At 43.1% G+C, this 11,289-nt stretch overlaps 1 protein-coding gene across 1 annotated transcript in view; it reads right to left on the reverse strand.

Annotated features, from left to right (window-relative positions):
- The window catches only part of BPGM (bisphosphoglycerate mutase), a 31,547-nt gene extending 20,388 nt beyond the window's left edge, over positions 1-11,159 (reverse strand). The window contains exon 1 of the mRNA XM_006216783.4: positions 10,976-11,159. The gene's annotated coding sequence lies outside the window, so the exon portion shown is untranslated. The remainder of the gene's footprint in view (positions 1-10,975) is intronic.
- Between the last annotated feature and the right edge of the window lie 130 nt (positions 11,160-11,289).

Here is an 11,289-nt window from a genome sequence, read left to right on the forward strand (position 1 = left end):
GTAACTCCCAGCTCTTACCAGCTGACTTGAGATTGAAGGCATCCTTCTCACCTTGCTTTTCCTCTGGTGGAGGAATAAATATTTACCAGTCTCACCTTAGTATAGAAATTATTAAACATGTGAATTCAATAAACAACCACGTTCAGCTGGTTGATCATTGATTGGTGGCAACTAGCTCTCCAGTGCCACAGGCTATACCACACATAAGAAAAATCTAAGGTTCAACATTTGAACAAAGAGATTTAAATCGACATTAACACTCAATATGGTACTCACCTGCCTCAAGATAGAGTTTTTGGCAGGAATAAATCCGGATGCAAACAAGCTATCAAATTAAGCAGCTGAGAGATGCCGCCTGTAGAAACAGATTACCAGGAGCTGAAGGAGCTAGAGGAGGTACACTGATAACGGGGTTCTGTCTCCTCCTCCCAGCCCTTCAGCTGTCCTACACATGCAGCCTCATCTCAGCAGAGAAGGCTCTAGTAAAGGGGGGCAGGCAATCCTAAAGTGCTTCTGAACTCCCTCAGTTAAGCCACTGGCCCAGAGATCTGTGGGGCCACTCTGTCCCCTGGAGAATCTGCAGCCTGGCTGCATGGGCCTGGCTCGCTCTCCTTGCAGTGGACAGAGATCTACGCTGACAAGTGCTGCTTGTTTACGAGCCCAGCACTTTTCACCTCCAGTCCAGCGCTTTCTACGCTGGTGAGTACAGATTATGGGAACATCAGGGCCTGGTCTCCTGCCACTCTTGACAACTCCCATTAACCAGAGATTTTCTGTCCACTTAAACTGTGATTCACCTTCAGTTATATAACAATCAGTGACAAAGTTAATTGGAATCTAGATCTAGTTACTTCCTTTCTTTAGTAATTCCTAGAAATTCTGGGGAGCAGGGTGGGGGGAAGTCTTTAAAATAAGGCCTCCTATTTCGGTGGAGGGCCAACAGAGGACCCGAGAGAGGGAGTAGATTGAGCTGATTTGCAAGTGGTTGAAAGGCTACAATGGTTCGGTTTATGACTTCCCTTTCTCGTCAGGCATCAGGTGTGATGCTTTATTTAGTGCACATGGAGCAGGGAAGCATCAGGTCACTAGAAGTGCCTGGGCTCAGGGCTCAGGTGAAGGTATCTTGCAGAGTTGAGAACTTCCAGAGGCAAAGGGATGCCTCCACCCTCAGCCCAGATGGGGCATCAAGTGGCAGAAGAACAGAGAATGGGATGAAAGACTACTGGGCTGTGTTTTCCTAGGCGATTACTGTTGCCCACAAGTGGAATAATCATGAAACTAATGAAGCTCAAGCTTCAGGGCCCCTCACCTGAATAGATCCCTTCTGAGATGCTGGGAGAGACCAAATGATGAATTCACATGGATGTGAGAGAGAGAGGGAGAGAGAGGGAGAGGGAAAGAGGGAGACAGGGAGGGAGGGAGGGAGGGAGGGAGTGTGTGTGTGTGTGTATTTAATCAGCAAAAGACATTTCTGTATTGTTTTTTCAAAGAGCCCGCCCCAATCCACCAAGAAGTAGAACCTTTAGGCCCATCAAAAACTGGATGCAGCCCCATGCAACATCTACTGTTTTGGTTTTGGTGGTGGTGGAGGAGGGGGATGAAGAAAAGAGAAGCTATCAGTTGTTCCTCTACCTCAGCCCTTACTGTGTCTTAACAAGCAAGACACTCTTTACACTATACAAAGCTATTTTCCCTTCAAATGAAGAAGCTATGATGGACAGATACTGTAGGCAGAGACCCTTCATCTTCTTTTGATTATGAACTATATGGAGGGGAAAAAACGTGTAGCAATAACATCACGAATCCTTGGGTGCCTATCACCCAGCTTTGCAGTATTTAACCTGCTATATTTGCTTATTTGTTTAAGAAATAAAGCATTTTGTTTTTACCACGTGTGTATACACACACACACACACACACACACACTGGAGCAGAGAAACAATCCTACAGCCACAAAGACTCTACAAATACACACCCTTCCCTCACTCTGGAGTACAGAGGACTAATACAGGAAAGGTACCAAACTAGTGCATCTGTCTCAGGTCAACAGAAAGTCACTTCCCTCTCTTCTCCTTGCTAGCAACTGACTTTTCCCATTTAATTAACTGTGGGATATTTACAAAGGAGCTCTTGCAGTTTACAGTTTGCCATCTTTATGATTTTAATCATTGTGGAAGCTGGTATAACAAGTGTTTATGAAACACACAGTGCTTTCATTTAAAGCTTAAGGCAGGGGCTGCAGATCTCTGAGGTGCAGTGCCACTGGGCTACAGAGGGGGTGGGAACACTGGTGAACTGCAGGGAACATACATGCTTTTCCAATGGATGCAACTGGTGTACATGGATGAAGCTTTTGTATAATCTAGCCTCGCTGAGTACAGACCATTCTTAGATCTTTTCTGGAGAACAGAGAGGTGTTGGGACTGCTGAAACTGAAGACAGGAGAGGATGCAAGACTTAGAGTCAGACCACAGAGAACCTATGGATTCTGTTTTGTTTTTAGAGTAAATAAATGTCTTTTTTTTAAAAAAGTGATCATTTCAGCTCCTAAAAGCTCATATAAAAAAATAAAAGGAGTAACTGCTACTTAGTTCCAGCCCATTACTCTGTGATACTGATGGACTGGGGTTCTCAGGTCTTCCAATCCTCAAAAAAACTGGAAATGTGAATTTTTGTGATATCCCATATAAATACTAGCAACTAATTTGAATACATTTTAAAAATGTGAGTTAAACCAGACATGTCTGCTAGTGTGTGACCTATGACTTAAAGGAAAAGCTCCTCTGGGCCACAGGTACATGGGGAGCCTGTCCCCCACCCCACCTCCCCCAGGAGCTGTCGGACGCCGAGCCTCCAGGCTCTAACCCCAGACTTCCTGTGATGTTGTCCAGCACACTCTTGCAAAGGACAGACCCTTTAATCCCCATAGGTGCCAGACTTCCTTGTCCCTGATCTCCCTTCACCGAACTTTTGCCGGTGCCCTGCAGAGTCCCTGCTCTGTAATCAAACTCCAACTCAACTTTGGACTCTTCTGGAATGTTTCCTCCAGCTCTCAGCTTTAACCAAGCTGAAAATGAACTGAACACAAAACCATTCCCAGGTGTCTGCTTCTCCCTTTAGTGGGGGTGTTCATGCCTCACCTCCTGGGGCAGAGGCAGCTGATGGGCAGGGTCCTGCCCCCTCTCAGTAGTATTTCCTGACCAAATGCCTCCACCCCCACCATCTCTGGGGCAGGTGGTTGGGAGCTTTGGTTCTGAGAGTCTTGCGATATTCAGCTGCAGCCCTCTTGCTCTCATTTATTAGCTACAAACTTCCTGAAAACTGAGTACTCTACTTAAAACCCTCAAATTATTTTCTGTTGATCTTAGGACACTGTTCAAAATTCTTAATGTGTCCTGCAAGGCTTCAGTTTTCTTGTTTCCTTGCACATGTCGTATTCTTTCTGGACTCAAGACAGAAGCCTTGCCCGTCACCCCTCCCCTCCACTGCCACTTCAGTCCCACCCTGCTTTGGGGAACCACTAGTTATCCTTTAGACCAGCTGTGTCTAAGCCAAATGTAAAGCCAGCCACATATGTAATTTTAAAGACTGTAAAAGCCATATTAAGAAGCAAGAACAGGTGAAACTTTTATTATACATTTTATTTAACCCTGTAGGTATCATTCCAACATATGATCTATAGAAAATTCTCAATGAGGTATTCTACCTTCTTTTTTCCTTAGTAAGCCTTTGAAACCTGATGTGTATTTTACACTTAAAGCACATCTCAATTTGGACTAACCATATTTTGAGGGCTCAATAGCCATATAACACCTGTGGCTACTATTCTGAATGGTGCAGCTTCAGAGCTTAGCTTAAATGTTATTTCCTCTAAGCTAGTGGTTCTCAAACTCTAACGTGAATCAGAATCACCAAGAGAACTGGTTAAAACAGATTTGCTGGGTCCCACTTCCAGAGCCTGAATGAGTAGGTCTGGGGCAGGCCTGAGAATCTGCATTTCTAACAAGCTTCCAGGTGACACTGATGTTGCTGGTTTGAGGACAATGCTTTGAGAGCCTCTGTGGACATCTCTGCCCTTCCTTCTCACCCACTGGGAAGTGGTCAGGTGCCTCCAATAGCACCCTGCTTCACGACACTGGGTGCTGTTGTGATGGGTCACTCATGACAGATGGCCAGCTCAACATCCGTGTGCCCTGTTAGGCTGTCAGCTGCATCATGGCTGGTCTGACTCACTGCCCCATCTCTAGAATCCAGCATGGCACTTGACACTTACTAGGTACTTAGTAGGTGTGTTGACAGAATCAAAGTTGGCAAAAATTATTAGATTGTGTTTATACGGCTGAGGCTTGACAGTTTTGGTGGTAATTGCCAAAGCAAAAACAGTCAGTTGGCAGACCTGAGAAGTCAGGAAGCTTTAACTCAAGAATCCCAGTGTATCTGATGGCAAAGTCAGAGCCAAGATAATCATCCATTATAGTTTTGTATCTGTTGTATCTGTTACAATTCAGGATGTTCATGAATGGCCACAATTATCTCCACAGGGAACAGAGAGACTCCGACTGACTTGTCCAAAAACACAGCCCCTGAGTGGAAATGGAGCTGCGATCCAGGTCCTCTGCCCCTGATACCTGGGCTCTTTCAGCCTCACCACGGAAGACGTGAGAGCCTGAGTCTGAGGATCCAGGCTCATTGGGCTTCACTTACAGGAGCATCTCCAGTGACCGCTCGCCATTCCGATCCGGGCGGCCACTCCATGAAACTCACACAAACAAGGTGAGTATAACGGGGATCTCAGCTTATGCCTGCTCTTGAGAAGAACCTCAAGGTACAAATCAAGTCGGGCAATAGTCACCCCCATCACACCGAGAATTATAACAGTTCTTTTTTTAAAAAAAAATCAAGCTTTGGGTTTTTTGGGTATTGTTTTTGGTAAAGCTCACCACGCTGGAGTTGGTTTTAAGGGTTCTCGTTTATCCCTTGGCAAGGGTTACTGGCACTTGAATTAAGCACTAATTTTAGTCAATGATTTACTCATGCCCCCAAAGGGCCACAGAGGTCACTGAATTACCATACCCCAGGGGTCCTGCCTTTTTAAAAGTATGGTGTGGCTCAAAGAAAAAAGTTACTAAACAAACATATCTTTTACACGACCCTGCATTGCATCTTTCTGCCTCTTCCTCTTTGCTGTTTTCCCTTTCTTCTGGCCGTTACTTTTTTAGTCCTCTGACATCTAAATTACACCTGGTCCACTCTCCTGAAATGGTCTCTCAAAAAAGACTGCTGATTAGTTATTTCATACTAAGCAGAGACCATCTTCACTCAGGACTCACTCTGCTTTGGCCCCTCTGAAGCTGACTACTTTCATCAAGGGGAAAAAAATTCTTCTAAGATTTCCATGCTGCATTTTTCCCAGCTCTTCCATTGTCATGCCAGGCTGTTGAGTCTCTGTATTTTCCACCCGCCGGCAACGGTACTACGATGATGAAGACAGTGCAAGACACAATAGCAGATAACTTTCATGGAGTGCTCACCATGTGCTTGGGGCTATTTGAATCCTCAACCCCCATTCTATGGAGAAGTTACTACAACTAATCCTGTTTTACAGATGCAGAAACCTAGGAGAGGTTAACGTGCCCAAGGTGACACAGATTGTCACTGGCAGAGCTGGAGTTCAAGCTCAGGCAGGCTGGACCCCAAAGCCTATACATATGCCTTGAACCACTCTGCTACACTGCCACGTTGGCACCCAAGGCTCTGTCCTCTGTGCTTGGAAACTCAACTTTTCTCACTACATCAATCACATTAAAATATTTGATTTATACAGTGTCAGCCCCAAATACTCAGTCTGCCCAGTCTGGTCAATTAACTCATTCTTCGAACATGTGTTGCAAACCCTATTTCAACGTAGCATAATGCTAGGCCTGTGAGGAATATAGAATCCAACAGGAGTTATGTCTCCAAGGGCCTAATGGGGGAAAGGTGACATGTATATGTCATTAAAGCAGAAAGTAATTCACACCATGAGAAAGCACTTCATTTATGAGGGAGATGGGAAAGCGGAGATTTGTCTTGAATATGGCTCCAAAGGACATGGCACTATTTAAGCTGGATTTGAAAACATGTTTAAGATTTAGATTTACAGAAAAAAGAAAAGGAATTATAGCTTAAGAAACAGTGAGTAGAGGCAAGGGATGAGGTGCTTATGGAAAAAGGTGAGCCATCCAAACTGGTTTGCCTAGAACAGTCTTGCTTTAGGCCTGTTTCCCCAGCATAATTATTATAGGGACCCTTTCACACTTGAAGTTCCCATTTGGAAAATTATATGATCACCCTAAACTAAGTATAGGGTATAACAAGGAAGTAGGAGGAGTCTAGTCTGGAAAGATAAGACTGAGTAGTGGCCCCAAAAGGGCCTTGTGCCAAAGAACGTAGGTTCTTCTATCAAAGTATTGGGACGTCATTAAAGGTTAAATAATGTGTAATTTAGGAGGATCATGAAGCACTTACGAGTAAGAGATGGGAAAACCACGGATATGAATATATGTGAGGATTTTGCCACCATTCTGGTAACATCTAATGAAGACCTGAACCAGGATAATGTCTGTTGAGATGGAATGAATGCAATGGACGTGAAAGACACTCCAGCTTAGCTCAGATGTGGGCAACATTTTCTGTGAAAGGTCAACTAATAAATTTGTTTTAGGCTTTGCGAGCTGTGTGGTTTCTGTTACAATCACTCAATTCTGCCACTGTAGCTGAGAGCAGCCATAAACAATGCTGTGTTCCAATGAAACTTGATGTATGGACAAAGAAATTAGAATTTCATATAATTTTCATGCATATGAAATATTGTTATTCTTTGATTTATTTCAACCACTGAAAAACGTAAAATCCATTCACATCTTGTAGGCTGTACAAAAACAGGTAGTGAGCCAGAAGGCCTTAGTTTGCCAATCCCTGGCCTAGCTAGGATTACTAAAATCTACTCAGATCTACTAATCACATTGGCATTTTGCATCCTGTCACGGGATAATCCCAACATTATTAAATCACCTGATTTTATTCTTGGCCAGAACTGCATATACCTTGAATAATGGAATCCCATTCAGAACTGTTTTTATACCTCACAGAAGACAATACTGAGCACATTTAAATCAGTCCGAGCAGTTTAATTTGCGTCATCGAATTATTAAATAATGGGTTCAAGATAGAACAATGAGGAAAAAATCATTTACCTTGCTAACCAACTTCAAAAATATAATGTCATTTTGTCATGCTTTACTTTTATTAGACATCTTTATAAACTGTCACAGTGTTTCACACTTCAGGTGAATATACACTTGCTCATGAATAGGTGCTATGCAACTTGCCTTGGCAAAAAAGAAACAAATAGGTGATTCAAAGAAAACACAATTTGCAGGTGACATATTTTCAAACACCTTTTGATGTATATATATATATATATATATATATATATATATATATATACATACACATATATACATATTTTTCCATATAAATTGGCTATGGGTAAAAAATATTCTTTCCAAAAATGCCATCATAAAATTGAGTTATGTTTCGAGATTAGCATCCTTTTGATGAGGTAGGGATGGATGGAGCGGGTAGGTAGGTGGCAAGAAGCCTGGCACACATGCAGGCCATCACATTTACTGAGGTTACTTCTACAATATTTCCAGAATTTCCAGGTAGTTTCAACAAATGTAGCTAACAATCTTGCTGCTGCCTCTTACTCCTGCTGCTCCTCATTAAACCATATAATTTCACACATGTCTCCCTTGCCCACCATAACTGAGGCTTGTCCTGTCTTCCATGCTACTGCTCCTGGGACATTGCTTCCTTCTTTCCTCAGGTGTTTGAAAAGTAATAATGTCTAATACTCTAGTGTGGCAACCCATGAACAGGTGGGGAAAATTATAGGATAAAGACCAGCCAAAAAATTTAGTTTGTATTCTGTTTCCAAAAATGGAGTAAGAAATGTGATCAATGATAGAATGTTGAAGTAATAGAAAATAAGAAATAGAGAGCCAGAGTTGCTTTGATCCAAAGTGTACTCTTAAATGTTAAACATTCAAATGCTACCCCAGACTACTTGGCTTTTTCCCTGGTCCAAATCTTCACTGCATAGCTCTGAACATCTCTTAACATCCACTGCATTGGGGCTGTAACTCTATAGAAGATAGGCTGGCTATATTTGAGGATATAAGAAAAAGAGGTAACTATGTTTCTGATAAGTTAAAAAGGAACAGTTTTTAAGGGAAATGAAATCCGGAGCTCAGGTCTTTAGTCTTAAAATATGCCTTTCCCCAAATCCAGCTCAATATTAAAAGTCCAAACATGGCTGTACCTAAAACTACCTACTGTTCCATCAACTATTACTGTTCCTAAAGCTTTACGGTAACTTTTCCATTTGTATTTGCATTATAAGGACATCTCTTTACCAGAAGCAAATGCTATTACTTACAGGTGTTTTCCAGACCCTGCATTCTTCAACTTTATACCTACTAACAGCTGCTACCGACCATTTGTTACAAAGGTAATAAACCATAGCAGGTAGACCCCTATTCACAGGGAAGAGATATACATGTGTAATGAGATGTGTGTGTGTGCCTGGGGCATGTGGCTTGTTTCAGCCTGCATGGCATCACTGATGTGCACAACACCCACTCATGACACCTACCTTCCTATCTCTGGTTACTCATTCCCCCACAGTAGTAGCTTTTGTCAACACAGACTGTTTCCACCAAAACTCAAAAGTGTGAAGTCAAGAAACCCAGCCATTCATTAGTCCCAGCTCTTACTGTCATCTTGACCAAGTTATTTAAATTATCTGTTGGACCTCAGGTTCCTTATCCATAAAGATGATGATAATGCAACTACTGTTCTCGAGGGGCTATCAGGAAGACTAAAGGAGATTATGGGGAAGCCCTCTACCAAAGAGTGAGAGGTATTCTGAGTTGAAGGGAGCAGACTTTGACTAACACATGAAGACTGACACAGACCTCAGGCCATTGAAAATGATCCTACCCTGCTAATGATATGAGTAGAAGCAAAAGCTGGGAATAAAGTAAAATGAGGGTGGGTAAAGAGAAAAGGTTAAATTAGGTGGAGGAAGGAGGAATGTAATCAAATGTTGTGGGTGTGTTTCATGGCAGGGTGTTGATGGTAAGATATAGTCCTAGAAGCATTCCAAATACTAAGTGATATTCTACAATCCAAATGCTTCGGTGAAGTGGCTAACATTTATTTCACACTTTATAAAGTGTGTTTTTTTCCCCTATTTATGGCCACATTTCAATGAGAGAGTTTTGTTATCAAGTGATACTCTTAGTCCTATTGCCCCTATAAATATCCCTTCACACCCGATTTCATTTCAAGGATGTTCAAGACCTATCATGGCTCAGACATTTGTGTGTCCTCTGTTCTCCAGGCATCAGACCCACAAAGAAGAAGGCATGGCTGAATTTAAATGTCATCACTTAAAATGAAATGTGCCACTTCATCTCAACCAACTGTAGAAGGAAAAAGAGGAAGAGAGACTGAAAGATCTACCCAAACGCCAGCAGCGGCTGCCTCTGAGTGACAGCATAAAGGATGACTTTTTCTGCCACGTTACACTTCTGTACAACGGTCATTCTGGACACTAGCCAAATTTTCTACAATGATCCATTTGGTTTGGTTTAAATATGGACGCAAAAGGACAGGTACTACCCTTGTAGCTGGGAACTTTTATTTACTAACAGATTGGTTAGGAATTTACTGCAATAAGATTTTGCTGATGTACTTGTGGTGGCAAGTGTCTAAAGGATCTTTATTTTAAAACAGACTTTGAACACAGGCATGGATCTTGGAAATAATGTAGTCCAACATCTGCTTTCTAAAGATGCAAACATTAGGAGTCAGAGAATTAAAATGGTTTAAGATCACACAAATAGCTTCATGACTAAAATCTAGATGTCTTGACTTCCAACACAGAGCTCCTTCCACGACACCATTTGTTTGAACTACGCTTCTCTAAGGTCCACCACAACTGAGTGGCATCTATGATGTGTGTGGTGCTACAGGAATACAAAATTGGATAAAACCTAGTCCCCTGGACTCAGGGGAGACACGTGTTCTGCTTTCATTATAGAAAACCTTAGTAGCTGCTGGTGAAAGATAGAACTTGATTATTTTTTCCCTAAAAGTGTGCATTCAGTCAGTCAACATTCTGGTCCCACGCACAAGCTATAAACCCTCCACAGTTTGGAAGGGAGGAGGTAGGGGAATGAGAGTTACAATAAGTTAGCTAACAACCAATTATTCTTCAAAACGAAACTGTGAACTTTACTTCTGTTATGCATTTCTATTGTCCTTCCCTAATACCACAGCCCCCATTCCTTTGAAAGGAGAAGAAATACACTTACTTTTTCATTTGTAGTGGTTCTAAGAACCTGTGATTTAGCTCCTTGTTTGAGCCCTACATGAAACCATTGCATATATTCACCTTTCTCTTTTCATGACGTTCAAGTTTTTTCCTACCTACTGAGACTTTTAGGGCCAGGTCTGCCATCACCCTAGATAGAGTGGCATGGCCCTGAAAACACACCGAGCTTCCTTCCAGGAGCCCTACTATTGAAGGGGCTCTGTCACTCCGCGCCTCAGGCGTCCAGAGGAGTTGAATACAACGCTCCCTTCAATTCCTACTTATTCTTGCCGTCAAAGACACCACTACCAAGACGGAACCCCTCTTTCAGCTGACAGGCATGTCACCACCCAGAGAGGCTTCTTCTGAGACAGGGACAGCTGAGAGGGGCCTGGGAAATAAGTGAGGGTCTGACGCGCTAGTGCCCGACTCCCACCGAAGATTGAAACGGGGGAGTGAAGGAACCCGCCCTCCCGCACTCCAAAATAAGCCACCCATCACTGAGGGACGGAAACCTTAGCAACAGCAATATTCCAAAGCAAAACCACTCACCTGCAAAAAGGCCACCAGCAGCCGCCTCTCCTCAGAACCTCTAAGCAGCCAGTGCCTCCCAGGACTCATCACTGCTGCCCGGCATCGACTCTCTTTTCTAGCCCGGGAGCCAGAAGGGGCAGGACCTACGGCTTTAACTATTGAAGGGTCGAGCTGTCATTCATTCACGGCCCCGCCCTAGTCCCAGGAACAGGTCGAGGTCTTTTCCGTTTTCCAAACCCCGGAGTAGAAAGTGAGGCTCTGATTGGCTCGCTGGGGAAATGAGCACACTTTCGGACCAGTGAGGAACTAGCTTTGACGCTTGTGGGCGGGCT

This window comes from Vicugna pacos, chromosome 7 (assembly GCF_048564905.1).
Source record: "Vicugna pacos chromosome 7, VicPac4, whole genome shotgun sequence".
NCBI lineage: Eukaryota > Metazoa > Chordata > Mammalia > Artiodactyla > Camelidae > Vicugna > Vicugna pacos.